This window comes from Tetrao urogallus (assembly GCF_951394365.1).
Source record: "Tetrao urogallus genome assembly, chromosome: 8".
In the NCBI taxonomy this organism is placed as follows: Eukaryota; Metazoa; Chordata; class Aves; order Galliformes; family Phasianidae; genus Tetrao; species Tetrao urogallus.
Window position 1 is genome coordinate 29,020,916 of NC_136821.1, and position 27,860 is coordinate 29,048,775.

The 27,860-nt window shown below is 36.0% G+C and overlaps 1 pseudogene across 1 annotated transcript in view; it reads right to left on the bottom strand.

The window, feature by feature from the left end:
• LOC306949110 (dynein axonemal heavy chain 7-like) overlaps positions 1-27,860 on the bottom strand; it is a 96,369-nt pseudogene that overhangs the window by 35,650 nt on the left and 32,859 nt on the right. The window contains exons 14-31 of the transcript in view: positions 27,165-27,367; positions 24,983-25,123; positions 21,699-21,911; positions 20,292-20,401; positions 19,683-19,851; positions 18,269-18,371; positions 17,997-18,124; positions 16,594-16,805; positions 15,500-15,598; positions 14,737-14,985; positions 13,812-13,961; positions 11,480-11,635; positions 10,246-10,414; positions 8,238-8,364; positions 6,621-6,840; positions 3,616-4,491; positions 2,658-2,884; positions 1,529-1,860 (exon numbers count right to left, since the gene is read on the bottom strand). The product of the transcript in view is annotated as a dynein axonemal heavy chain 7-like (transcript). The remainder of the gene's footprint in view (positions 1-1,528; positions 1,861-2,657; positions 2,885-3,615; positions 4,492-6,620; positions 6,841-8,237; positions 8,365-10,245; positions 10,415-11,479; positions 11,636-13,811; positions 13,962-14,736; positions 14,986-15,499; positions 15,599-16,593; positions 16,806-17,996; positions 18,125-18,268; positions 18,372-19,682; positions 19,852-20,291; positions 20,402-21,698; positions 21,912-24,982; positions 25,124-27,164; positions 27,368-27,860) is intronic.

Here is a 27,860-nt window from a genome sequence, read left to right on the forward strand (position 1 = left end):
TTAATGGAGCTTTAAGCTTCGTTTTAAGAACAACTGTAACCGTGCAAGTGTTCAAATGAGAGAAAGGACAGCAGATAAATAAAGCCAGGGAATTTCACTGAGGCAGTCAGAACACAGGCTGATAGAAACTCTGGGGAAGGAAGTCGAAGAGAACCAAAGACCAAAGTTAGCCATTCCATAAAATAAAATGAAGGACAAAATACAAGGAAACATGATGAGGTTTTTAAGTAGAGTAAAATACTATTTTAAAGACTAAATGCAAACTAAAAGCAACTAAAAGCAACGTGAAGTGTAAGAAACTTCATGTAAGTGTGAGAATAACTGTAAGAAAAGCAAGAGAACTGCCGTTTTCTGAAAAGAGGGAGATACTGGTATGTAATAATGCTCTTTGTAACTGGGACGATGACAAATGACAAGCGCACTCTATCAAAAGAGTTTACCAAAACGGCAGATTATAGCTCCAGCAATGCAGTATTTTCATTAATGAATAAACGACAGAAAAAAAAAATGATACTAATTTCATAGTACTCTAAAAAAGGTACTTAGTAGTGCATTTATGCACATGGGTTTGTGGGCAGCGTTTGCTGTCAGCAGAGTTAAGGGTGAATCAGAAAGTCCGGTGTAAGTGCTGTAAGCTCCCCTACATGCACTTTTTATTTGTTTTCGTCATGCTACTTAATTACGTTTTGAGGAAAAACCTCTTACTCCCCCACCCTCCCCCTGGAAGTTCCTACTTCTTTTTTTACTTCTCTTATAATAAATCTTTTTTGATACACTGGGCAGTTAAAGAAGCTGAGGAATTACTTAATTGGCCTTCAAAGCCACGTTCCCGTTTCGTTATTCACAAATACGCAACAGCCTTGATGAGCCTAAGAAGTCATTTACTATTTTCATAAACCATGCCAATGATCTGACAATGACCTAATCTGAAACTTTTGATAACAACAGTAGCTATAGATAACAAAACATTTGCTTTCACGTAAGATTTCCTCAAAGTATTCGAAAATCCTGTTTCTCACAACAGCGGAAGCACACAGTCCACCCTCACTTTTGCAGTCTGGGAAACTTCCTCTCATCCCACCATGGGCAAGGCAAAACTGGATATCCATAAAACTACAAGTTGGCCGCTTCCAGTCCCAATATCATACTCCCTTAACACAAGGAAACACAGAATCTCAATTCCTAGACTCCAAAAGACTGAATCTAAAAATATTACTTGACAAGCAGAAAAGTTATGAATAAGAAAGTTAAAAGTATACGCATTTTTTCTAACCTCTAGCTAGGGCAAAATACACTTATAGCTATGAATTTTGAAATGTCTAGTATAACATTTGATCAGTCTGCAAAAACAGTCTTATTGTATTTTTGCTACAAAATACAGCGATGCTTTCTCTTTAAAAGCAAAAAAAAAAAAAAAAAGCTTACAAATTAAAAAGTTAGTATAACATAAACTCTGCAAAGTAGATATTCCATGCTTATGTTTCTCACAGTACCTCTCTAGTGCATAAATACACACAGTTAGATGTACCTGTGCAGTGAGAGTGTCAAGAGCAGCCAGAGCAGCTTCTAAATAAGGCATTCCTTCAGTTAAGTCAGCATCACATTCGTCTTTGATGCCTTTGGCAGCCATAGCTTGCTCATTTGCCACTGCTTCATCAGCTTTCACAGTTTTTTTCAGTTTTGGCTACTTCTGAGGATTCTTTTTGAATAACCACCATCATCCCATCGACCTGTGTGCTGGCTTCCCGTAGCTGAGGCTGCAGAGCTTCCAGCTCAGACTGCATCGAGGTGATTTGAGATGTAGCAGAGTTCAGTTTCTCCAAGCCAACTTCGTATCTTCTTTTCATTACCATCACCTTGCTGAACATAAATAGCACTTTATTACAAAAACATTTTATCAGTACTTCACCACTGCATTCACTAGGGCTCATTCCTCAGATTTCTCAATACATCAAGTAATCAAACACTCCATCACGCTTGTTTTATTCACTCAACAAATAACGAATGAACGTAAAAGGAATTGCTTGAGCCACAGTTTTCAATTGCTTCACTGTGCATACACAGAGATTGGTTTATAGATAAATCTATTATCACTGCAAGGTAAGTGAGCAGTTATTAAGGTACTGCCAACAGAGTGCCAAGAACTGCAAAAATCACAATACAGTAGTTAAGAGAAAAAATAAGAGGGAAGAGGTGAGGCTGGAATAGAGTTTGTATAATTGAGGAAATCCTTTTATTAGTACAATGTGACACAGCAATTTTTTAGGTGAACTTCAAAACTTGTCTTAATTGGTATGGCAATGTCCAATCAGTGGGAACAAAAGGGAAGCAGAAGAACTTCCTCTCACCAGCCAGGAACATACAGTACAGCTGCACAGATGTGCAGAAACCCCTTCTGAAGAAGCTCAGCACAGCTGTAGCTCACTAGCAAGACCGTGGCACCTAGCAACTCAGAAGCTGGTTTCCCACATATCTTTCTTGCAGCCTCCAATGAATCTCAGAGGAAACAGGATGTATTAATTATTACAATTTCAATTATGTTTTAATTTACTAGAAACAATTCATTGTTTTGTTCAGATTAGCTATAGAAGATTAAAAAAATAATACTTTTTGTGAACTTGTGCTCTGTTAGTAAAGGACGCTTCATTGATCCATACGTGCGCTTCTTTTCAAGCAGAGTTTTAAAAGTGGAGATCAATTCCAAGTACGAAGTAGGTGTAACATAGTTGTGTCTCTGAAGCTCCGCGTGGTATAAATCAGATAAAACAATGGTAGATGTATGAAAGCTTTTACACATATCAATACACCCACTTCGAGTTTCTTCTGACGTTTCGACATCTTCCAAGGGAGAGGCAACTGCTTCCAATGCATCTTCAGGCCACATCTATGAAAAATGGATCAACACTTCTCTTACTCAGAGATATAAATATACCTTATATTATAGACTTATAAATATCAAAACACTTTATAAAACAAAAATCTTTATCCCATTTCATAGATGAAGATACCGAGACATAAAGAATCGGCCTGCATTATCATTATAATAACATAACTGGAAAGAACTCAAATACCTAGAGATTTAGTTCAAGCCTCCTGTCAAATCTCATCTTGAGGAAACATTGTTACCAAAAGGAAAATCTCACATTTTCAATATGTCCATATTGGTGTAAGATTGTTACTCTTCAAAAGAATTTTTAAAGTTAGACCAGGACCTTCTAAAACATGATGGATTACATATACTTTAAATCATGTACCTAGGGCCTTTAGGATGTCATATGCAGAATACAGTCTTACTGCAGAGTAGGGAAAACTACTTGGTTTGTTTGTTTTTAACAGAGGTTGCAGTTCCAAACTTTTTTTTGGAGCACAGGTGCTGGTAGTCCTTGCAATAATAGAAAACAATTCCTTTTTAAAACTATAATGTCTACAGTACTATGTTTTATTACAGTTAGGTTTATTCCATGTGTGTAAACAATTTAAAGCGTGACACTAAAAAAATCCAAGGTATTTTTCGCTGCTATCTCAATCAGAATTACTTGCTAAAAAAATGTCTGAACTCACGTTTCTACTACATTTCCATTAGAAAAACAAGCCAAATAAAATTTTTCTTTTTACCTGAAACCAGTCTAGTGTGCAGCAGTTGACAAGAGCAGGAAATTTACGAAGGCGATTACGGAAAGCATCTCCAATTGGACTCATTGCCAATACTATATGAAGTTGATCTCGGCAGCGATCAACAAACATGTTAAAAAGAGCTATAAGACTACCATCAGTTTGTTTGGCCCTGTCCCTCTGGCGATCTATTTGACACATTTGTTCACAAATTTCTTGTTTCTCATCTACTGCAAAAAGGTTTGGCACTTCACCTGCATTTAGTAAGTTGTTAATGTCTTCTAGGAATGACTCTTTTTTTATCTGTGTATCAGTGAACAAGAAAACTCCCTGCATTTCTGCTTCCGTAGATTTTCTTAGTATATCTTTCAAGTCTTTGTGCCATTCATTGGTACTGTAACTTTTGGTTATTTCAACCTGGAAAAGGTTGTACTCAGACTTGTACTGGGCTGCTAATCGAGTAAGAGACTGTCAGCCACTACCTCCAATACCAACAAGGAGGGCATGGCTACGAGGCTGTTTCAGAATACGGGAAATTCTACAAATATGCTCTATAGCAAACTGGAACAAGACTAGCTGCATTGGCTTTTTGCTTAAGTTATTAAACTCTTCGAGGTGACTCTCTACAACTAATCTCAGCTGATCTGCATCAGTGATCTCTCTATATTTAGTGTCGTCTCTTTTAGGGTCATGAAAATCACAAAACATTAAGGTACGTAAGTCATCTTCCTCCACTCTGCCATCATTATTGGAGTCCAGATTCTGGAAAAGTCCATGAAAGTCTTCATGCAGGTCTTTATTCACAACTTCTTGGATAAATCCAACAAGCCAAGCCCGATCAGGATTATCCACCAAGCGATCATAATACACTCTAAGGACCTGTATGATCAGAACAGTTACATTGCAGTTTCTGCTTGTTTCTGCTGTTGACATTTGTATTTATTTTAATAAAGATAAACCAAATACAAATCAGAAAAAAAAAAATCAGAATATAAATAATCTTAAACTTCAATCCATAGAAAAAATAGATATTTAGAGTCAGTTGGAACAGTCAAGCCCAGTATTATTACCTTGGAATTAAAGTAGAGATCTGTGTGGAAATACATACACATATGCATTTGCTATACATATTCTAATAAATACTATGTGTTTATTAATGTATAAATGTAAAAAAGGCTGCTGCAGATGAAGGAAGCCTTCTGATCTTTCTGCTACAAAAATATAGGAGAAGTTAAAGTTTGTATTTCAAAAAAGAAGATGACAGCTGGGTAATAGGAACCTTTTTTAATGAAAAAGATGGTGAAGATTAGAAATGGATTTCCTGGAATGCGTTGTACTTGTACTTATAGAAACGTAAGAAGCTTCTAGAAAAGCCTCTTCAAAATTTGCTACTGCTCCTTTTTTTATGTTATCCTGCTTTGAGAAAGTGTGGTCAATGGGCTGAATATCAAAGATGTCTTCCATCACTGATGCCAAATATTTTGAAAGCATAACAATTATAAACAACCTTGCTTTCCTTTAATTCCAGAGGAAAAATAAAAAGCCAGAGAAGGGATATTTCTAAGTTGCTCCTCTAAGGTGTCCATTCTACTATGATGGATGGGAAGCATTTGCAGAAAGATTGGGAGTTTCTTCTAAAGGAAGACCAGAAGAAAAAAAAAAGACGAAATAGTAATAAAATAGGGATCAAACTTTAGATCGCTCAGATTTCCAGAGATTCAGGACTACTTGCTGTTCTTTTCACAACTGATTTGTCTTTTTTCGTAGGGAGGAAGGAGGGAAGAAATCGAAAGGACTGCGTAAGCATTCAAAGCAGCAACCAGAGGCCACATAATCACATGCAAGCAAATCAACGGTCAATTTGTCTACAGAGATACAATTCGTATTTGCATAGAACCACTGAATGCTTTGGGTTGGAAGGGACCTCGAAGTTCCAACCCCCATTCCACAGGAGGACAGGGTTTCCAACCACTAAATCAGGCACTAGATCAGGTTGTCCAGGGTCCCATCCAACCTGGCCTTGAAAACCTTCAGGGATGGATCATCGCAACTTCTGTCACAACCTGCTCCAGCACTTCACCACGCTCTCGGTGAAAAATTTCCCCCTGACATTTAATCTAAATCTTCTTGTATAAACCATTCTCCCTTGTCCTATCACTATCCACCCACGTAAAAAGTTGATTTCCCTCCTGTTTATAAGCTCCCTGAAAGTACTGGAAGGCTGCAATGAGATCTCCCCACAGCCTTCTCTTATCCAGGCTGAATAAACTCAAATCCCTCAGCCTGTCTTCATAGAAGAGATGCTTCAGCCTTCTGATAAATTTTGTGTCCCTTCTCTAGACCCATTCTAGAAGCTCCACATCTATCCTGAGGTAAGGATTCCACACTTGGACGCAGTACTCCAGATTGGGCCTCACAAGGGCAGAGTAGAGGAGGACAATCACCTCTCTTGCTCTGCTCGTCACCCTTCTTTTGGCATTCTGGGCTATAAGAACACATATAGCACTGCTGGCTCACGTCCAGCACTTCATCCACCAGGACCGCTAAGTTCTTCTTGGCAGAGCTGCTCTCACAAAGTTCTTCTCCCAGACTGTACATGTATCTCAGACTTCCCTAACGCAAATGCAACATCCCGCTCCCATGAACTCCCTCCTCACACCTGTCTAGGTGCCCATGGATGACATCCCTTCCTTCTGTAATCTCAACTGCACCACTCAGGTTGCTTTTGTCTGCAAACTTGTTGAAGGTGCATAGATAAAGATGTTGATGCGCACCAGTCCCAGGAGTGATCCTTGAGGGACACTACTTGTCACCAGTCTCCACCTGGACATATTTGATTAAGTCTGCCCATCCAGAATACAAAAAACCTTGTCTCATGAATGCGATAGCAATTTACAGCTGCTAGGCAATAGGAAAAGATATCACAAAAACATTAATAGTCAAATCGGCATCTTAAAATAACAATAATAATAATAATAACAATAATTTCTTAACATTATGTGATTTACCTCATGAACCCAGAGATGTTTTATCATTTCTGTAGATTCTGTTGTTTCAGGCCTTGACAGGCAAACACCTTGAATAACACGTGAAAAATCACGGCGATTGATCAAATAGTGTGATTTGGCTGGAGCAGGAAGTAGATTTTTCATAGCTTCTTTATATATAAGCGTGGTTCCATTAATAACTTGTGGAATCAGTTCTATAAATTGCAGTGGAAAGCTGTAACTGATAAGGTATAAAAGGTGGTAATTAATAAAGAATACAACACATGCACACTTAGATTTACTCTTGAGTCCCTGCTAGTTTTAAAATTCTGTGCTTACGGAGTCATAAAATCATTATTTGAGCTGCAAGGGACTCTTCCATGTCATTAGTCCAATTCCCCTACAATGAACAGGGACGCACACTAGATCAAGGTGTTCAGAGCCTGGTTCAGACTGACCTAGGAGTGTCTCCAAGGATGGGGCATTCCACTACCTCTCTGGGCAACCTCTTCCAGTGCCTCACCACCCTCACTGTAAAACCTTCTTCCTTATATCCAGTCTAAATCTCCCCTCTTCTAGTTTGAAGCCATTTCCCCTCATACTGTCTCAACAGACTCTGTTAAAAAATCTGTCCCGTTCTTTCTTATAGACCCCATTCAGATCCTGGAATGCCACTATCAGGTCTCGCCACGGAACCTTCTTTTCTCCAGGCTAACAGTCCCAGCTCTCTTAGCCTATCTTCACAGGGAAGGTGTTCCATCCCTCAGATCATTTCTGTTGCGCTCCCGTAGATGTGCTCCAACAGGCCGACATCTCTCCTATACCGAGGACTCCACATCTGAATGCAGTACTCCAGGTGAGGTCCCACCAGCACAGAATGGAGTTATACTTCCTCTCGGGCAGCTTGAAAAATATCAGTTCCCTTACTAGATTAAAAGATCAACCTTGTCTATGAATCAAAACTAGCAACCATGGAACACACTGGAAAAACTGCCTAAGGTCAGACATAAGCAATTATACCCTTTCCTCCCCAGATTTTTACCCTAGATTTTTGCAACTAACAACGGCAACAGAAAAGTTGGTCTAACAGCCCTTGCCGTCTTCCTTCAGTCTCCCTTCTCAAAGGGTCAGAAGCTGTCAAGCATCAACCTAGTCTAGAAACAGGATACTACAATTTTCTGAGACTTAGCTGTTAGAATGTTTAGAAAAACGGACGTTGAATCAATAAAAATATAAAAAAATCTAATAATACAATTTAAAATTATTCAGCAGTGAAAGACTGAAGAAAGAATAAACCTTGAACAACGGGAAATTTAAGAATAGATTCTGGTTTTGTTCTTTAAACAATTTCTAATCAAATTGTTTTTTATACATCAAATAATACGGTACTACAGAGATGTCTCAACTAACTTAAATAGGCTCAGCTAATCTAGAACTTTGTTGGAAACTTCAGAAGAATAAGTTCACTATTTTAGCATGATCACCAGCTCAGCTGAAGTAATGAATATAACAAAATGCAAAGGATATAAAAGATGTTCATTTCTTTACAACACAAAGTTCCTACAGACGTTTATTTCAAATTTTCCCATAACATAATTAAATTATTTTGATTTTTCTACATACAAAAAGATCTCTTACCATATAGTCAGATGCCAGTCTAAGATTCTAGAAAATATCGTGTACATGGATTCATCATCAAACTCATTAATGGTGATTTTATTGAAGTGTCGCAAGAATCGTGGTGTTACTGGGTTTCGACCGCCACCTATGTATTAGAAAGCAGTACTATTGTAAATGACAGAAGAAGACAGAGTAAAACAGAAAAAGCCTAGCAATATTTTTTCAGTCTTCATCATTCATTCAGCTAGCAGTGCCATGACAAAAAGTACTGCACCAGGTCATAAAATTAATGAAAGCAACAAGCTAGTAAAAGTATTCATGGTGTTCTCTTGCAATAAATAGTATACAAAATAAAGACTGAAATGGTCAAGTTATAGACAGATAGACTTGAACTTATTTTAACCACACTTCTGTAGAAGAAGAAAGACTTTATCATAAACTTTACATGTACGTTCTTGATTTCGAAAGCATCTCCATGCAAAAAAGCTCAAGATAGGAACAAAAGGAGGTTTTACAGAAAAAGTGCCTGCAAAATTCGGCCAAAGTAAAAAATAATTTTGAAAAAGTAAGATGCGCAATTAAGCTGGGCTTTTCTTTCACAGTTTCCCTCTGTTCAGCTCCACAGACTAATTGTTTAGATAAAGTGCTTTGTGGTTGAACACTGCTGTCCTAGTTTCAGCTGGAAGTTGATTTTCTCTTTTTTCCTCATAATGTCCAGTATAATGCTATGTTTTGTCTTCAGGACAAAATACAGTGTTGATAACATCAGTGTTTCAGCTGTTGCTGACCAGTGCTGCACAGAGTCAAGGACATTTCAGTTTCTCAGCTTTTCGTATCGTCCTACTACTGAGGGGGGACTAAGGGCACGCAAGAAGTTGGGAGGAGACAGAACCGGTATAGCTCACCTAAAACGGACAGAGGATATTCCAATATTCCATACCATATGATATGATGTAAAAAACCCTGAAGAGGGTGGAGGGAGTTGACGGAATGCGGAGCTGCAGCTAAGAGACTTTTCTGGAAGTAATGTCTTCCATTTTATTATGTTTGCCCATAGCAGCATAGGCATATATTGGTAGCATGGGAGTAAAGGATGACTCTGTCAACTAATATTCCATTATATGTTGTTGCCATGCAACACATGGCAGCAGAGCGGCACTCTGACAATAGCATCTGATGTGGAAGAGTATATGAAGCAACAGTATGTCACTGAACTCCTCCATGCAGAAAAAAACAATGTGTCCATTGACATTCATTGATGCTTACAGAACATTTATGGTAACCAAACAGCGGATGTGAGCACAATGAAGTGGTGGGTTGTGTGTTTCAGCAGCGGTGACAGCCTGTCCTCTCTACTGATGCAGATTTGTTTACAAATGTAACATACAGGTTCTTTCCCATTGCTGGCAAAAATGCACAGATAATGGTGGTGACTGTGCTGAACAGCAGTGTTTTGTACATCAGGATTTCCTATATCAGTGTTGTAGTGCCCTTTGCATCTGTTTTTATTTTCCATAGAAATAAACAGGAGGCATTACTGTTGGAGCGCACTACATATATATATAGTCTGCACACAGTCTATGTATATATATATATATATGTAGATATAGATATAGATATAGATATATATATAGTCTGTACACAGGCTATGAGAAAGATGATCTCCTGACATCATGCGATTACTTCATGTTTTTGCCAAGAAAAGTAAGGCTTATCTGTTGCAGATCTCCACTTGGTGCTTTTTAAAAAAAGTTTCAAACAAGGCTTCATTAGCCCGAAACATTTTCAAAAATACTGTTCAGATACGCTCTTGTCTTCCTGCAAAGCAATATCTCCTCCCGTTAGACTTGTGTAGTCAATTTGCTGCTCCTCAACCACTTCAATTTGACTGCTGATCATATTTTCTGCAAGGAAAGCATTCCCTAAATCCTATTCATAGCCACGAAGGCCAAAACTAAAGCAATAAGAATTTAGCATTTGGAAACCAAGAAAAGAGAGAAAAAAATGTATAATATATGTCTCTTACCTGGTGGTCCCATCGCACAAACGATCTGAATATCTACAAGTTTAATCATTGAGCAATCTTTAAGGTCATACCAATTCCAGTGATCTAACCACTGTCGTAGTAATTCAACAGGAGGTTGAGCACCATAGACCTCTCGGGCTGGCATGTTAACATCATCTACAAATACAACCTGAAAAGGAAAACAAAAGAATTTTGTATTTATTGATTTTGCTGAATTGGAATAGTACACAAGTACAGTCTTCTGAGAATCATCACAAAGGTCTTACTGGATTTGCTGCCAAGTTAAATAAAAACAAACAGCCACAATAGAAACCGTGGCAATTCTAAAGCCATTCCAAAACATACAGAAGACAGAAAATCTGTATTTCTTTTCTTGTATCTGAGAGCATTTAATAAGAGTGCAAAATAGTACTTGCTACTTAATCCTTCTGCGCCACTGACATGCCTTTTCCCATAAAAACTCCAGAGGCAAGAAGAGCCAGGAAAGCTTCAAACTTCACTTAGACTATCAAGTCTATTAAGCTTTATATCATTTTTGGCACTGCTATTCCTAAAGCATATGCCGCTGGAAACAACTTCACACAGTTAACCTAATTCAAATAATGCAAGTTCTAGAAACACATTTATGCCATTTATCCCTTTTTCTTCTCTTTTTTCTTATTTAGAATTGTAATCTGAGCAACAAACTGAGATGGCTTTGAATGGAAACCTATCTGGGTTTCTGAATCTATTTATTTTACTCCAGAGTTCTGTCTGAGTATCTCTTCACAGACGCCCACACAAATGAGCAACGAGGATGAACAAGCTTCTTCTTCCCATAACATGAAATCCAGACCTACAACCAATGACAAACCCTTGGTAATTCCACTGTTTGATTTGTATAAAACTCAGAAACAGCAACACTCAAGAGTTACGTGCTGTCAGCAGCACCTCAGCTGTACAGAACTCTTATCTAAAGCACAGAATCACAAAACACTGAGGGGGAAATATGATATGCTGATCACTTGTTCATATCATATATCTGTATTGTATCATCTTTTCGGTTGATTAAAATGAGATGCATATTACTAGTGAAAGAGAGAAATAAGATTGGAAACGTCTGCAAATAAATGAGAAGAATTAGAATTGGGGATTTATCGACCTTTCTTGATATCGGTTGCAGTCAGTTGCAAAAATAACACATTCATATATTCGTTTGCATTTAAACACCTGCGTACAGAAAGATATCAGTTACTTTTCTTTTCCCTAGAGGAGGCCCAAAAATTCCTTTTCTCCTTCTATCCAGCTTTGACATTATAATATTCTGAGTCTGAGCTGCCGTAGTTTGCGCTGAAAAGTTAATGAGCAGTGGCTTATAGACTTCTTTATTCAAATTATTTAAAAGGAAATTCTGGAAGAATTGAGGAGAAATTTAAAATACATATGTAGACAAACTTAAAAGCAATCTAGCAAATAGCAATTAAACAATTTCTACCATTTTTTATTTAATTCACAATGAAAAAGAAGTAATTTATCTGTAAGATAACACTTTAATCATATTTCATCGGATAAACCAGTATTTAAAATAATAGTGAACCTTTATTTGTCAAAGAAAAATTTCTACTTTGCTTTACAAATATTTTCACGGATTCTAAAAAACACCCAAATAATCGAAACAGTATATTACACATATTCAGTATGTTAGTATTTGTACAAGCAAAACATTTCATCATATTATTAGGAGTTGATTTGTAAAGCCTGTACTAACCCAAACCAAAAAAAGCAGCCACAAGTCAAAATAGTTTTGCTTAGTTTTGAAGAGTACCCAGGAATGTTGCCTTCAAATGGCATAGGAAAAAAAAAATTTACAGATAAGTTTTATGGTCAAGATTGATCTTATTTTATAATGCTAGACACCTTCCAAAGTCTCTTCTTTATTAGTTTAAATGCAATCTCTGCAGGAAATATGGATCAAAGTCATCCTTTTAAATAAGACTGAACAGGACTTTCTTACCCACACACAGGTAAAATCACAGGGTTCAAAGTCATCCTTTTGGACATGGCTAGAGAGCAATACTGCACATAAATTAATGTCTCTAGTGAGCTGCTTAATCTCTCATCAATAGATGTTGGAGCTTTTAGACATCACAGTCTTTTTAGCAGAAATAACATTCTACTTCTCAATTAAGACAACGAAAATATAACAGTGACAACATACAAAAACTGGAGAGAAATGTAACTCTATGATAACGTTTCTTTCAGTCTTTTTATCAATACCGAATCCCAAGAAAACACCACATTCTTAAGTACCACTCTCAAAGTTAACTGGGCAGTAAAAAGTTACCATATTCTTCATTACAAATGAATGCCTTGTGATTTATTGGTATTTTTAATTATTATTATTATTTCAGAACAGTAACTTAAAAATTGAGGTAGGTTACATAATCCTTACTAGGTAACTTAATTTACTGCAGTTAATTTAATGACACAAAAGGAAGAGAAAATAACAGCTTAAGAACATGAGACTTAACTTAATTATCTGCTTATATAACTTTCAAGACTTGCCCTCTGCAAACTGATTGTACACAGGTTTCGTGCTGAGGGCATGAATAAACAAAAGCAAAACTCTCTACAAAAAGACATGATGAAGGAATGGCTTCTCTCTTAGGAATTATTTAGAGAATCTCAGTTAAAAATGCAGTAATGACTTTGTTTAATCTCCAAAGAGTTAAAAGCTTTTTTCCTCAAATATAAAGTATTACTCTACCATTGGTCTAGATAGAATGCAATGAGAAAAGCTGATTCGGAAATTTCCCTAATTTCACCAACAGCAGGACCATTATATTGCTACAGTTCCATTACTTACTAGGCTTTGATAGTCTCCCAGAAAGATGGATAGCATCAGGATTTATCCCACAGTACCTGTTCTGGTGCCTCACCACCCTCATTGTAAAAACCTTCTTCCTTATATCCCGTCTGAATCTCCCCTTCTTTTAGCTTCTGACCATTACCCCATATACTGTCTCAACAGACCCTGCTAAAGAGTCTGTCACCTTCCTTCTTAAAGCCCCCCCTTCAGATTCTGGAAGGCCACTCTCACGTCTCCCTGGAGCCTTCTCTTTTCCAGCCCCATCTTCCTCAGCCTTCTTTTATTATACTCAGTCAAAATGTTTCAATGGACTTTAATGGAAGTTCAGACATAAGCCACGCGCAGGAATCAGTTTCACCCAAAATTAACACCAAAACTAACATCAAAATTACCATATACATAAATATTGGAGATTTTATTCCAAACAAGACAAAATAAGTAAGGACAATGTAGCATAAGGATTAAATATTCATTTATCTCTAATAGATGCAAAGAACAATAACAAAATTTGTTTTTACATATGGACTTTTGAAACACAAATCTCATTTTGCCAGCACCCAGAAAGTCACTTGCATGGAGCAAAGCAGAACTAAAACAATCCATAGTCTCTGCATTCAGATAGTTAAGCTTATTAACCCTACAATTGTTGTGAACACACCTTGAAATGCATGTATTGAAAGGTCGTTTCCAATAATACTTTAACTCTGTTCGCACTTACCTGAGAAGAAGCAAATGCTCTGAAACTCACTGCTAGGATGCCATCTGACCGTTCATGTGAAATTGGATCAAACTGTCCATATAGCTGACCCATTGTTATGGATTTGAGATTTAAAACTGTGATCTGAACTTCGTTTTCTTCCATCAGCCCCTATAGGTACAAAAGTGTTAACATTAAACATTAATTATATCGTATGGTATATCTTGAATTTTACATATATATTAAATCTTCATAAAACTTTCATCAGGTTAGAGAAGGAAAGATATCATAAATATTACATTTCAAAGATGGAATACAAGTGCATAAAGACAAATCTCCCAACTTTATCGCATGCAGCTGGAAGTATAATTTCAATACCGAACAGTGGCTTGATATGTAAAAATGGATTTTACTTAATTTAAATGTTAGTGAATTGGACATTAGGCAGTTAGTTAAGATACCCAAGAACTGTACTTACACTTGCGTGGATGAAAACAGGTCAAGTCCTGTCTTTGTTTTATTTATCCCATGTTTTGCAAAGGAATAAGTATGACCGTTTTGGTAAATTTCTGAGATTGACATCAAAACACCACTACACACAGGGTTCTTTTGGTTTGGTTGTGTTTTGTTTTTACTTAAACCAGTCAAAGATATCAATTTTATTTTTTATTAACTTCAACTGATTCTTTTCTTGTCTCCTCGTGATTAAAGATGACATGTAATATTGCACAAATCAGAGATCAGGTGAGTAAAAACCACTTCAGGAATGAACCTTCCTTAAGTTTGAAAGGACAACTTCTCAATCAAATTCTGTTCAGTTTTCCCTTATGCTTGCCTAGAGACCCTGGGGTAAATTCTGTATTTTGTACAAACACAATTCTATTTTTTTTAAAATTTGTTTGAAAACAGATTTCACAAGAAATATTTATAAAACGTGTCTAGATACCTTCTCGCATACGCCCCCCAGTGCTCCTGCCAGAACTCGATACGCACAAGTTTTTCCACCAAAAGGCTCTCCAACTATCATAAAGCCATGACGCACGATCATCATCTCATATATCTGCAGGATCTTCATAGTAAATACATCAGTCATTTGCAAATCCATAGCAACACAGTTTGTTTTGATGGCTTCCAACAGGTCATTGTAGTCTGGTTTTGGCAGCTTCACACCAGGAAACAAATCAGAAGTAATACCCTATTCAAACAATTAATTGAAAAGCATACTTATTTCTACTGTCATTAGGTTTGAAACTCATGCAATCAATGATTTGTTCTTTAAAATTTAGGCAAACTAATATCTATTTTGATAAAAATAAAATAATTATGAATGTCACGTAACCTTGTCTGAGCCAAAACTTATTACTGATATTTATTTCATGAGCTTTTTTCATGTTTATGTGCGTATAGAGTAAAGAATTTGTTACCTAATTGATCAGCTTCTGTCAAACTACTTTACAGAAGCTGCTTTTAGAAAGCAGAAAAAGCTTTTTCTTTTCTCAATAACAAAAGACTAGCTAACAGAAATATGAACAGTAGACTCATATGGTCAGTGTCTTTGCTATGAAGGAACAGCTAAGACTGTTTAAAAATAATTAGGGGCTAAACTGAAGTATTTGGACTATTACTCTGATAAATCTGTTATATAATATTAGCATTTTTTACAAGTTTTTTTAACATTAGTGAAAATATGTATTTTTTTTTTTTTTTACCTCAAAAAGTGGTAAATGGTGAGACAAGAATTTAGGCAGGTTGACATGTGTAATGGATCTAAGCAGCAAAATTTCTTCATCTTCCAATGGATATTTCAGCTAAAAAAGATACTAAATAGCTTTACGTTATTAGTTTTGGAAAGCCAATGTTAAACAGCCTAGTTGACTGAACAGCTCCTGTTGTTCATCTGTGTAATTATTTTTGGCAAGTTCAGGTCCACAAACAATAAGAAACATTCTGGACATACTTTTATACTTTGATGTCAAGGAGATTACAGTAGCTTTCTATATTCAAGCCAACTGAACTTTATTTTATGCCCAGTTACAGATATTATTACAAACTGTACTTTTTCCTAAAGCATTAAACCCTTGCTTTTTAATATGTGTTTATTTTCTTCATATAAAGAACAAATTTTCCCTGTTCTGAGTAGACCTTTTGCTTTCAAAATGGAAAGTCTAAAAGCTTGCATAGAGATACGTACACCATAAGCATATTTTGCCATGATATACAGCTTGTTTACTTTTTTGCTTCAGTTTCTTTTGCTGGTAATGCGTTGGTTTTTTTCGTTGGTTTTTCTTTTTTGAGGGGGGGGAGGAGGAGGAGGAAGGAGGCCTTTGATGTCATTCGTTCATAACGCACATCAAAATAAAATACTGTATCCTAAACCGTTTTTCTTAAGAAGTGGAGAGAAACCGGAGTCACACTTGGCAGACTAGCCAGTGAGCTATTGGAAGGTGTTAACATATTAAGGCAAAAGCATCTAAGGGTGTAAAGAAAATAACGCAGAACAGCAGCCAACATGCCAAATACAAGTCACTAAATCTGCACTGAACCAGAATTCTTGAAAGATAACCAACACACTTAATGGGCTTGCCAACCCTTTAAGTTGGTGATCAGGTCACAAACTTCTTGAATTCTCCTTTTAGGTTTGAGGTTTTTTTCACGTTTGCAGCCTAAAATATACCCTTTTCATTTTAATGTTCATCACTGAGTGTGTACTTGCCATTCTACATAATTGTGTGCCTTTTATCATGAAAGAGCTGCACTACTGAGTAAATTTCTGGGAAACAAAAAAATCTAAGAAATCATTTACCTTCAGGTTGCCAGCAGCAGTAAGTACTGACTTCACAGCTCTCATTCCATAATCATAATGGTGCTGGGATGACAACTGCTCAGACACAGACGGTATGAAGCCACGATTTTTACAGATAGAGGTCGTGCAGAAACAAAACCACAAGAATACAGAACTATCTCCGCAATCATGGCATAATCAGGAACCATCATAGCTGCCGTTCTAAAGAGAGCCTATTAAATACATGAATGAAAAAAATCACAACAGGAAAAATTACACATCATTATATACAACTTTTTCTGCAATTACGTAAAACACGTTTCCATTATTTCTTTAATAAAGCAGGAGCCAATTGAAGTCAGCTACCATTATTATTATGTCTACACTGTAATATGTTAACAGTTTTCCCTAACTATTCAGCAATATTTTACAATTATGACTATTCATGCTTATAGTTCTTCTTCATTCAAGATTAACAACAACAACAAAATTACAACACAAAATGCCACAAGCTTTAGAAGGAATAGGGAGTGCAATTCAAGTACCATAAACAAGGTGCTGCCCTCAGACTCATCTACTAGCATTGTTTAGCTGTAGCCAGTGCTTCAATTTTACCATATTTTAACCGAACAAGTACCAGAATAGTTTCAAACAGATCAAAGTTTTGTTGCTTTTCATAATTCATCGACAAGTTTTCCAAATTATCCTTTTTCACTTACAGAATTAATGTTTTTGAACCTTCTATTCAAGGTATGGGTTAATGAGTAAACTTCCCAAATGGTTCTGAGTAATATTCACACATTATCAATTTATCAATATCTGTGCTCAGATTTATTTTCTTGCTATGGACATATGACAACTGTATTTAAGGGATAAGAAAGGATGCAGCACTCTTGAAACAATCACTCAATAATGAACTTACAGAAGACAGAAATCTCTCATATTGAAAACACTGCAAGTCCCATCAGATGTTACCTTGATTGTTGGTCAGAAGTAAAAAGAAATTAGTCAAAGATCAATTTTAGATTCAGTATTAACCTAATACTTTTTATAAACTGTGAAGTGTTCCTCTTATTTTTGGAACTTTCAAGCACGTAGTAAAGAAACATTAAGCTTTTGTTGTTTGTTTTTTTTTTAATCAGTTTTTTTTTTTTTTAATCCTGACAGATTGATAGCCCTTAAATCACTCAACAATTTCCCAACATATTTAAACTTAGCTTATTTCCATTGTTAAATCTAATTTTTGTTAATAACTTCTTTTTCAGAGAGTATTTTTACGCTAGTGTAATTAAACAAGCAGTTTAAAAGACTCGAAGGTAACTGATATTAAATATTCTTAATTTTTTTATTTGGCAAAAAGTTATTTTTTTTTTTACTTTCTGTGTTAACTATTAAAAAGATTAAAATGCCAAATGTTACAATACCTTAAGATTGTCAGGGAGCTCTGAATGCCTGGCATAGCCAGGATTCATGGTAATGAAGACAGCACATGTAGGGTTAAGTTTCAATTCAGTTCCTTCAAATACTAATGTGTCAGATCCTGAATTAATGCCTGTAAAGGGAAAAAAAATAAAAAAATTAAAAAATAAAATAAAATAAAATAAAAACACACTTCTGTCATTGTTAGACTTTTTTTTTCTCCATCTCTAGTCTTTGTCATACATAAAACAAAGTTATAGTTAAAGTAACAGTTTACCTCTTTGGATAGTAAAAATCTGCTGAGCAACCACAGAAAGCACTTCCAAATCAATTCTGTTGAATTCATCAAAGCAAGCCCATGCTCCACAAGATAACAAACCCTAGAAGACAGGCATCAGATTAATTGATTGGTGCCCATTTATTTTGAACATATCAACGCTGACCAAAACTATTCAGTAATGAGAAAAAGTTTTACTGTGCAAAGACAGCACTTATATCCATGATTTAGGGCACTAAGGTCTACTCAAACTCACTCCAAATAGCAGAAATCACCAAAAAGAATTACAGAAATTTTAAAAATTTTCTTAGGGAAAAAGACACAAAACCTGTACCATGTAAACTGAAATCCTGTTTCTTCAGTCATAGGCAAAGTGCTATCAAATACATACATTTTGCATGGCTTACCTTTAATGTCAGCATTTTGGAACTGGACAAGGGGGAAATTTTCACCTCTAAACAGGCCTCCAAAAAACCTACTCATTCTTTTTTGTTCATGTTTATACCTGATGGGGGTCACAACGACAACAGGGAACATAAGGAATTCTGCAGGGCTAAAATTAACCATTTGGTTTACAGCATGAACAGAAATGACTGTCTTTTAACAACGAACTACAGCACGACAGGTTACCCAAGCTATAACCAAAGAGCAATTCTCTTTTCCTACAATTCTCATTAATTTATAGTTCTTTTTTCTATATGTTCCCTAAATGCCACTGTACCATCTCTGCTGTACATATTGTGTCTAGACAGAATCTTGTGATTTGGTAATAGTTCTTCTACAAATTCCTATTTAAGACACAGAATTTTGCTTTAATCGTTTTACAGGTAAAAAAAAGAAAATTGCTTTGCTTATTTGTTTGAATTTTTCTCACGTCAAATCTTGAAGCCACGCCATGCGGTTCTGTCACTTAACACAAATGGGAAGAATAATGCCAGAGAGAAAAGCAGAAATGCTCTATTTTTGTACCTTTCCAGTGAGGAATAGGATACTGTTTGGAATGGCACAGACACCACTCAGAATATATTTTCATAATACAGAGCTGTCTACTCAGGCCAATAGAAACATAAATATGCTTGATTTGTTTAATACAATGGTTCTTACTAGTTTATTTAGAGTTTAAATTAAATCCCAAACCCCCTAAATTTGCAATCAGCTACTAAAAATGTATTCATCTAAATGGCATCTATGTTGTCCATATTGAACAAATAAAATCGTTATGGTATGTTTCATTCCTAAAGCACAGAGAAAACACTTCGATATTTCAGGTGGATTCTTAGGAGGAGACAGACCTGTATGCACAATACTAGCATTATATAGCAGCCTAGAAGTGGAAGAAATTACATTTCAATTACAAAAGCAAATAAAATATTTTCATATAATTTAAAATAGGACCCTCAAGACTTTTCCAAGCCTTAAAGAATTTTCCCAACGCGATGTAATCCAATCCATTGGAACAATTAAAAACCACACACTGCTTAGCTACAGCCTTGGCTAAATCTTCTGTCGTTTCTGTTTTTCCAGTTCCTGCAGGACCTTCAGGAGCACCTCCGAGATGTAGATGTAGCGCACCAAATAGGGTTCTGAAAATAAAATAGAAGGCAAAAAAAAAGTTGTAACAATTTCATGCTATTTTTCTAGCTGCTCCAACTTCTCCCAGGAGCTCTCAAAACTTGTTTAATGTCTAAACTTTCCTCAGGTTGTACAGTTTGCGTGCTCCTGCTAACTGCAGTCCACAAATACATAGAGATGTTTTAAGTTTACTAAAAGTTTAAAAAAAAAAAAAAAAAACCCATAGCTTACTATCCATTTATCACTAACCACAGTGTTACAAAAGACTAAATTTATTAGAAATCTAAACCAAAATATTCATACAGGATGAACTGTAATCAATTAAAACATTTCTAATTATGCCTATTAGAACATCAAAGATAAAATCCTGGAGTCACCCAATTTAGGACTAAAATATCTCAACTAAGTAGATTCTTGCAAGCACAGAACATTTAGTAACAAGTGCTTTTACCTGTAGAACCTGTCTGTAAGTGGAGTAATAACCAGCCTAGGTGTATTGCCAAGATATTCATATCCATATCTCAGTCCAGCATTGATCATTCTTGTTTGAAGATGTCCTTCCTAAGAAAATAAGGCACTGACTTTATAGGTGAAATGATTACACAAAGAGAAAAGACAGCACAGTATTCCTCAACTTTGTAGATGAGCACAACCCTTTTAAAACAATTGGTGCATTGCTCTGAGACAGCTTGTGGTTCAATTAAATAAAAATATCACCATTTCAGAGATAGTAAAGTATGAACACAAAACCATTTTTCCATTAACTTCTGTTGAGAAAAAAAACCCTACTAACCGTATTGCTGAGTTAAAATGGCCTTGTTCAGCTACTTAGAAAGATGAAGGTCTTTCTCAAACAGAAGTAATTGTATCTCAGGATTGCAGGAAGGTTGAGGCAGGAGGGACTTTAGCCAATCATTCTAAATCAACCTCTCTTCTCCGTCCCCTACAGCATACTAAGCAGGCTTGTATCCAGACAACTTTTAAATATCTCCAGAGTAGGAGACTCAACAGTCTCCCTGGGCAACCTGTTCTAGAGCTCAATCACCCTCACAATAAAGCATTTTCCCCGTGTTCAGTCAGAACTTCCTGCGTTTCAGTTTCTGCCCATTTCCTCTCATCCTATTACTGAGCACACCACTGAGGACAGTCTGGCCCCATCCTCTTGTCATCCCCTTTTCAGATACTTATGTACATGGATCACATCTCCCCGAGCCTTCTACAAGCTGAACAGGCCTAATTTTTTCACCCATTCCTCTTATCAGAGATGCTCCAGTCCCATAAATATTTTAGCAGCCCTTCACTAGACTTGCTCCAGGAGCTCCAATGACCAACAGCTGAATTTGCAGTCAACTTGATGACTCTAATATGGCAACACAACGTATTTTAATTTTAGGTGCAATGTCTTCCGTAAATTGGGAAATGTTGTCTTGACAAATGCAAATATACTGTATGCTACCACCACGCAGTGTAAACGTTGCTATTTTTCCAAGTAACACATAAAATAATATTGACATGAGATTAAAATCTTTAGTTGTCATCCCTAAACCACGTTTTACTCTTCAGAAACAATAATAAATAGTGTTAATAATAGAAATTAGTGTTTGAACAACAGCAATCTCTGCTGCCGATTCAGACAACATTCTGAGATTCAGCAGTGATGAGATTTTCATTAGAAACTGATTGTATTTGGCTACTGGACACTTTAGTTAGCAATCCACAGAATTATCAGTTAAAGGTATATTCTTATCAGCAGAAATTATCACATCAGAGTAACTATTTTCTGTATCAGCAAGCAAGCAGAAATCGAAAAGCTATGAATGGAAATTACCTTCTAATAAGATTGAGAGGTTTCACTTACCTCTCAGTAGTATCTAAGCTGACTTAGCCATTCAAAGTCATTCTCATCTTTGATTTTCTTGCTTACTAGAGATGCAAGGACATCCCTAGCGTGAACATCAAGCACAACAAGTGCTCCAAGCGTCACACGATTCTGCTTAGACAGCTTTCCTCGCACCAAGGTGACAATGTCCTCTATCTGCCTATTTTTCTGTTCCAGAAAATCCTCTAGTGCCTGGGAAAATTTTTACAAGTTCGGTAACTGCAGGGTTAGTCTAAGGCATGAGGATTTTTTTCTTATATTACTCTTTCTATATCAAAATATTCCTTCTCACTATTACAACAGTAAACTATCATTCACAGACATAGTTCAATAGGGCTTTCATCTATTTGACTCTGTTTTTTTAATGTTACAGAACAATACATGGAGACATCAATGACACATCTCAGGAGACAAAACAGCATAACTTATTTCTTCCTGAAATACATGAATTACTCCTTAGCTTTTGGTAAATTTCACATTAATAAAATGAAAATGACACATATTTTAACGACTGGCTTATATGTATACAATAAATTTTCTATTCTTTTTCGAACATCACAATACTAGAAAAAAAACTTTAAGTTCTACAGTAGTTAGGAACAATCCAGTCATAATCCTTTTCATTCTCATAGGTTGCAGTAAATAGGAAAGTTCCAATTTAAGGAAAGCACTCACATCAATACTGAGAAGTGATAAGTGCCTCACTAAGCTGAAATTAAAAAGGAAAGACATCAGAACCTGGAAACAGTTAGAGTTTGCCACTTAGACATCCGTATCTTTTGCACTCAAATGAATGCTCTTTCAGGAAGCTGCATTCACTGAAGGTCTACAGTAAGCTTGATTGCTCTGAATCCTTACAGAAAAGTCAGAAATTTCTGCTATTTGTCGAGTGAAAAACTTACCTACATCTGGTTTAGATTGTTCTCCACACTAGAATGTTGTTCATCTTCACATACTCTGGCAGCAGTAACCACCAATGAATTTTTCTTATTTTGACATCTCTCACCCCAGCTAATTATTTTCCAAACACTAAGCTTGATTAAATCATCCACTTAGAATTACTTACTTTTAATTTATCAATATAAAGAGCAAACAAAGTTCAAAATCACTTCAATTTTATGAGTTGCTTCAGAAGTTTCAATCAGGCAGCATCCAAAACACACCACTCAAGTTTGCTTACCACCATTTGCTTACCACCAAGCTTTCCAGGCTTTCACCAAGCAAACTTGTAAAAATCTAGATACTAGTATGTTCTCATCTCCCATTTCAGTATCACTCTTTACTACTGCACTTCTGACTATATACTCCACTGAAAACGAAAGCGTTCCACAAAATATTACTCTGCAAATTTATGAAACAGTTTTGTTTCTACACATCTTACCTCACTATTTGTTTTAATAAAAAACTTGTACCTTTGTACAGTTATCTGTTGGAAACAACTAAAAAATGTTGAAAAGAATCCCGAGTGTATGCTTGCGTGTGTGCATGTGCATATGAGTAAATTTTTAATCATAGGAAATGACTTAAATGAGACTGGTATCCTGTCCCAGAAAACACTGAAGAGCTGTTAAAAAAAGAAGTGTTTTGTCACTGTATGCACAGAGTGCCTTTGATGTCAGCAAAACATGATGCTGTAGGTAGGATAACGTTTATTTCGACCAAGATAAAGCTGTGTCACACAGAACGCCTCTCATGTGGTCAGTGAATGTTGTTTCATATGCTTCAGTACAAAATAGAAATAGAATAAAGAATTTTGAATGTTCTGAGACTGAGAGTTGTCCTTCACTACATACAAGTCTCTTTCTGCAGCAAAATGAAGATTCTTGGGCTGGGGCCAGATGGGCAGAACTACCAGCACAAAAGAATTTGAATAAAGCCTACAGGAGTGACAGGTTTCCCTGAATATCCAAGTATAGAAAAGACTTAACGTAGCCTAGACAAGAGCCTTGTCTAGGCTCAGAATTCCGTTATAAACATTCCCCAAACCAAATGAATTTAATAATTCCTTAACTCTTACCTTTATTCACTAACAACCTCATTAAGACGATGCTGGATTTGAAGTCTCTGGATTTTATGCTGGATTTAAAATCTCTAAGGTTAGAATTTCTGTTTCTCCTTCCTGAAAGACTTTCACCAAGAGAAGATAAATGGTGCAGTATGCAGAAGCTTTCCTTCTTTCCCGAGAGAACTGAGGATCACCATTACTACTAGAAAAACAAATTCTTTTTAAATCTTTTTCAAATCTTCCAGTCCATTGCAAGACTTATTCCTTGTATTAGAAATACTGTTCTCTTCTTCCTTCAGTTCTGTCCACCCAGAAGCTTGTTTTTCCCCCCATCCATCTGACAAATAAAATTTCTTGAAATGACCACTACTATCAGAAGCCATTGCTTCCACTTGTGAATAAGCGGCGTTATATGGCCTTGAAACACTCCTTCATATATAGACTAAAGAGTAGGTGTAAGTCTGTGTTTGTGTTATAACTCAGCTATATATGAACAGCAAAAACCCCAAAACGCAAATACTGCAGATGTTTCTCCAGTTCATAGCATCACATCGCAAAAATTGGTAAGAGAAAGTATTATGAAGTGCCAAAGATACCGTTTTATGTAAATCCTGATGCTCCTTTCTCTCCTAACATCAGAGAATGAAAATCTAGCTGCCTCAGACGATAACGCATATCTAGTAACAAGTCTGGAACATTTCCAAATACAACAGGTAATAGCAATCCTTACTGATGAAACAGAGGAAAGATTTTGCAAAACACATATCCTGAGTCTTAATTCAATGCCTTCAGTACCTTTCTTCTCACCACCTAACGAACAGATAACATGCTCTGTATCAACCATGCACTCATTGTTTGACAAGAGTGAAGACGGTACTTATCTTCTGCTAGTGCTAGCCCATATTTATAACAAGTTCTGAACATGTAGGAAGCTAAGCTAAGTTACAGACAGAGACTATCCATGCTAGTTAATAGCATGTGAATACACCAATGATCTGTTTTCACAGAAATGTATAATATACATATTAAGCTATACGGAATGTATTCTGATAGCGTGCTGAAGCATGCCTACATTCAAAAGAAAATATTAACTTCAAAGTCTTCAAGAATCACAGCTCAAGTGTACCTTCAAAGTAGGTATTAAAAGGATTAATTATTACACTGAGCAGCTACTCGTTCAAAAAGATAACTAAAGGTTGGATTCATCACTGCGTTACATCAATTGCACAAAATTTAAGTATACACTGAATATTCTTACCTTCTGGCCATTTCTAATAGACCTCTCTACCTGCATCGTCCAGAAAGTTTGGGATACACAAAGAACAGTTTGTCCAGGCCACTCTCACACGCAGTCAACACGTGGAGTTTTGGGATAAGCTTCAATTGCATCCTGGATGACCTACATAGGATAGAAGCACGTGGTAGCCACATATGAAAATAAGTAATGTTTAGCTTTAGAATTTAGGTTAGGTTGCAGTACTAAGAATCAAAATTAAACCAGCCTCAACTCTAACTCTCTGACACTGACATCCTGCAAGAAAATTCCTCCAAGATTAAAAAAATGAGAATGTGATAACATGAACCAAGCGATCACAAAAAATTTCTGAGAATTAATTTCACAACACGTTCAGGGCACTGAAAACATAGAATTTTCTACCTCCATCCATAATGAAACTAGAAAACAAGTGCAAATGCAGCTTAGTTAGAATGAACAACCCAAACTGAAAAGTCTTTTTAAAATACAGTTATTCTGCTATAAATACAGAGCTTTGAATTTTGCAGTTCATATTATTTAAACTTATATCTAACTTCATGTACGTTTTCTAGTAACAGAATGATAAATCTGGTTATTACACCACTTAAGGATAATCCCAATGAAATCAAAACTTAGGAAAATCTTTTAGTCCCTAACATTTTGTATTTTTTTCTTCCATTAGCAAAATTAAGTAAGAGTAAGGCAAAAGCTTAAGAAAATTTAGATGTCTGCTCAGAAAATCATGTAACACGAGTTGGATGAAAACCTGCTGTACGTCCTGCACTTCCAAATCTCTTTACTTTCAACAATTTATACACAGAATAGCATGAATAACCCACTATGGAAAAAATGTATCTGCATTGACACCACAACTACATAAATATTATGTGTTTCAGATCATTACAAAAGTTTAGAAATCAAGAGTGAATGCAGACCAATGGTGCTCGGCCACTTCTTACTTACATGTGCCAAGCAGGTGAATTTATTCACTTCTATTTGCCAACACACCATTAGTACAATTAAACTGTAATGCTGTACAACAGTGTCAGAAGCATGTACATTTGATTACCTCACTTGACGTTGAAGAGAAACAAAGAAAATGACAGATAGCTAAATTTATGACATGATGATGTGATCTTGTTGATACTCGAATAATACAATCTGAAAAGAGTTCAGAATCTTGATTAAGGTAGTCAGAATTAAGAGGAACGTTAAAAGGAGTATTAAAGAATAAGGGCATACTTTCTTTTGAATCATGTCCTTTAATATCACACCCCGAGCATAGAACGATCTCTGACAAAAGAATCATGGGTCAAGTGTTTTTCGTTTTTAAGAAATTTAGAGCATTATAAATCCAGAAAACTGATATCAGATTAGTTGTTTGTTTTTTTAAAAAAAGATATGGTTTTAATGCTCATGCTGTGCAAAGAATAAAAAATGATTATATACGTGAATGTTAACAGAAGAAATCAAGGCTAAATGACAATAGCCTAAGGAATAACTAAATAACTTCATTTGGAAATGAGGTCCAGAAATATCGAAAACAAATATGCCTAAATACATCAATACTTGGTACTACTTATAATCACTGATAAAGGACAAGTCAAATTGCAGTTGAAGTGACATGTAATCAAGGTGGCTTTCTGCCTTCAGAAGATATTATGCTTAAATGCCTTAATTCAACAGACTACTTGATATTTGCTTAACTTCAAGCATGAGTTTCCATGAACTTTACTGCTTACGCCTCGCAACACTCCAACACCAGGACTAAATACCACAGAACCATTTAAGTTGGAGAAGGCCTTTAAGATCAAGTCCAATCACCTACCTAACTACCAAGTCTATCGCCAAACCACATCCCACAGCACCACAGACACATTTCTTAAATGCTTCCAGGGATGCAGACTCCATCACTGTCCTGGGTAGCCTATTCCAATGCATTGCCCCTTTTTCCACGAATAAATTCTCCCTGATATGCAATGCAAACCTCCTCTGGCACAACTTGAGGCTGTTTCCTTGCATTCTATGAGCCATTTTCTCATGTCCTAAACGTAGCTGTTTTTGTGCTGGACACACAGCACAACTGCCACAACTAAGTACTTTCAATCTTTAAACAGCTACACATCAATCACCTTACTATTTTTTTCATGCTTCAGAGAAAAATAAAAGCTTTATGATTTGTTACCTTGTGGACAGAATTCAGCATAGCTGCCTCCAGTTCAAGGAGCCATCTTTCAACTTGACCTCTAGCTTCAGAGGTTGAAATGGTCTGTTTGCATGAGTTTCACAGTCTCTCCTTCACTACTTTTAATGCATGTAATATCTAACACACCAGTAAACACCACTCTTGCAATTCCTTCAGAACACTTTTTCAGGTGAGGCTGTACTCTATAAATCAAAACTAGTATTAAACAGCTTCTGCCATTGTTTCCTTTCCAACCTTAGAAAAGTAGATCTAACTTTTCACAAAAAATACTTTCGAAGAAATTAAAGGTTGTTTTAAGCTTATTAATAAAAATATTACCCTCAACAGTAGTTCTTTTGTATTACACCTACAAGAAGCCCACTGCACGACTTTGAGAGGACCAGTTAAAGATGTACAATATTACTTATGTTTTCTGTAATATATAATCCAAAAAGACAAATAGGAATCCTCTCTTTAACAAGTTAATCCACCTAAAGTGCATAAAGTTTCATTATTTATACCTTTCCACAGAACTATTGTAAATATTAATGAATTTAAGTAAAGCAAACCTATTAATTGCACTGCATTATTATTTCTTAGTAATTAGAAGGTTGTTCATTATTTTAATTCTTATCCTTGCATGGCCTTGCACTGGACGCTATCAGATCTGAACAATGGGAATAAAACTGCAGTGTA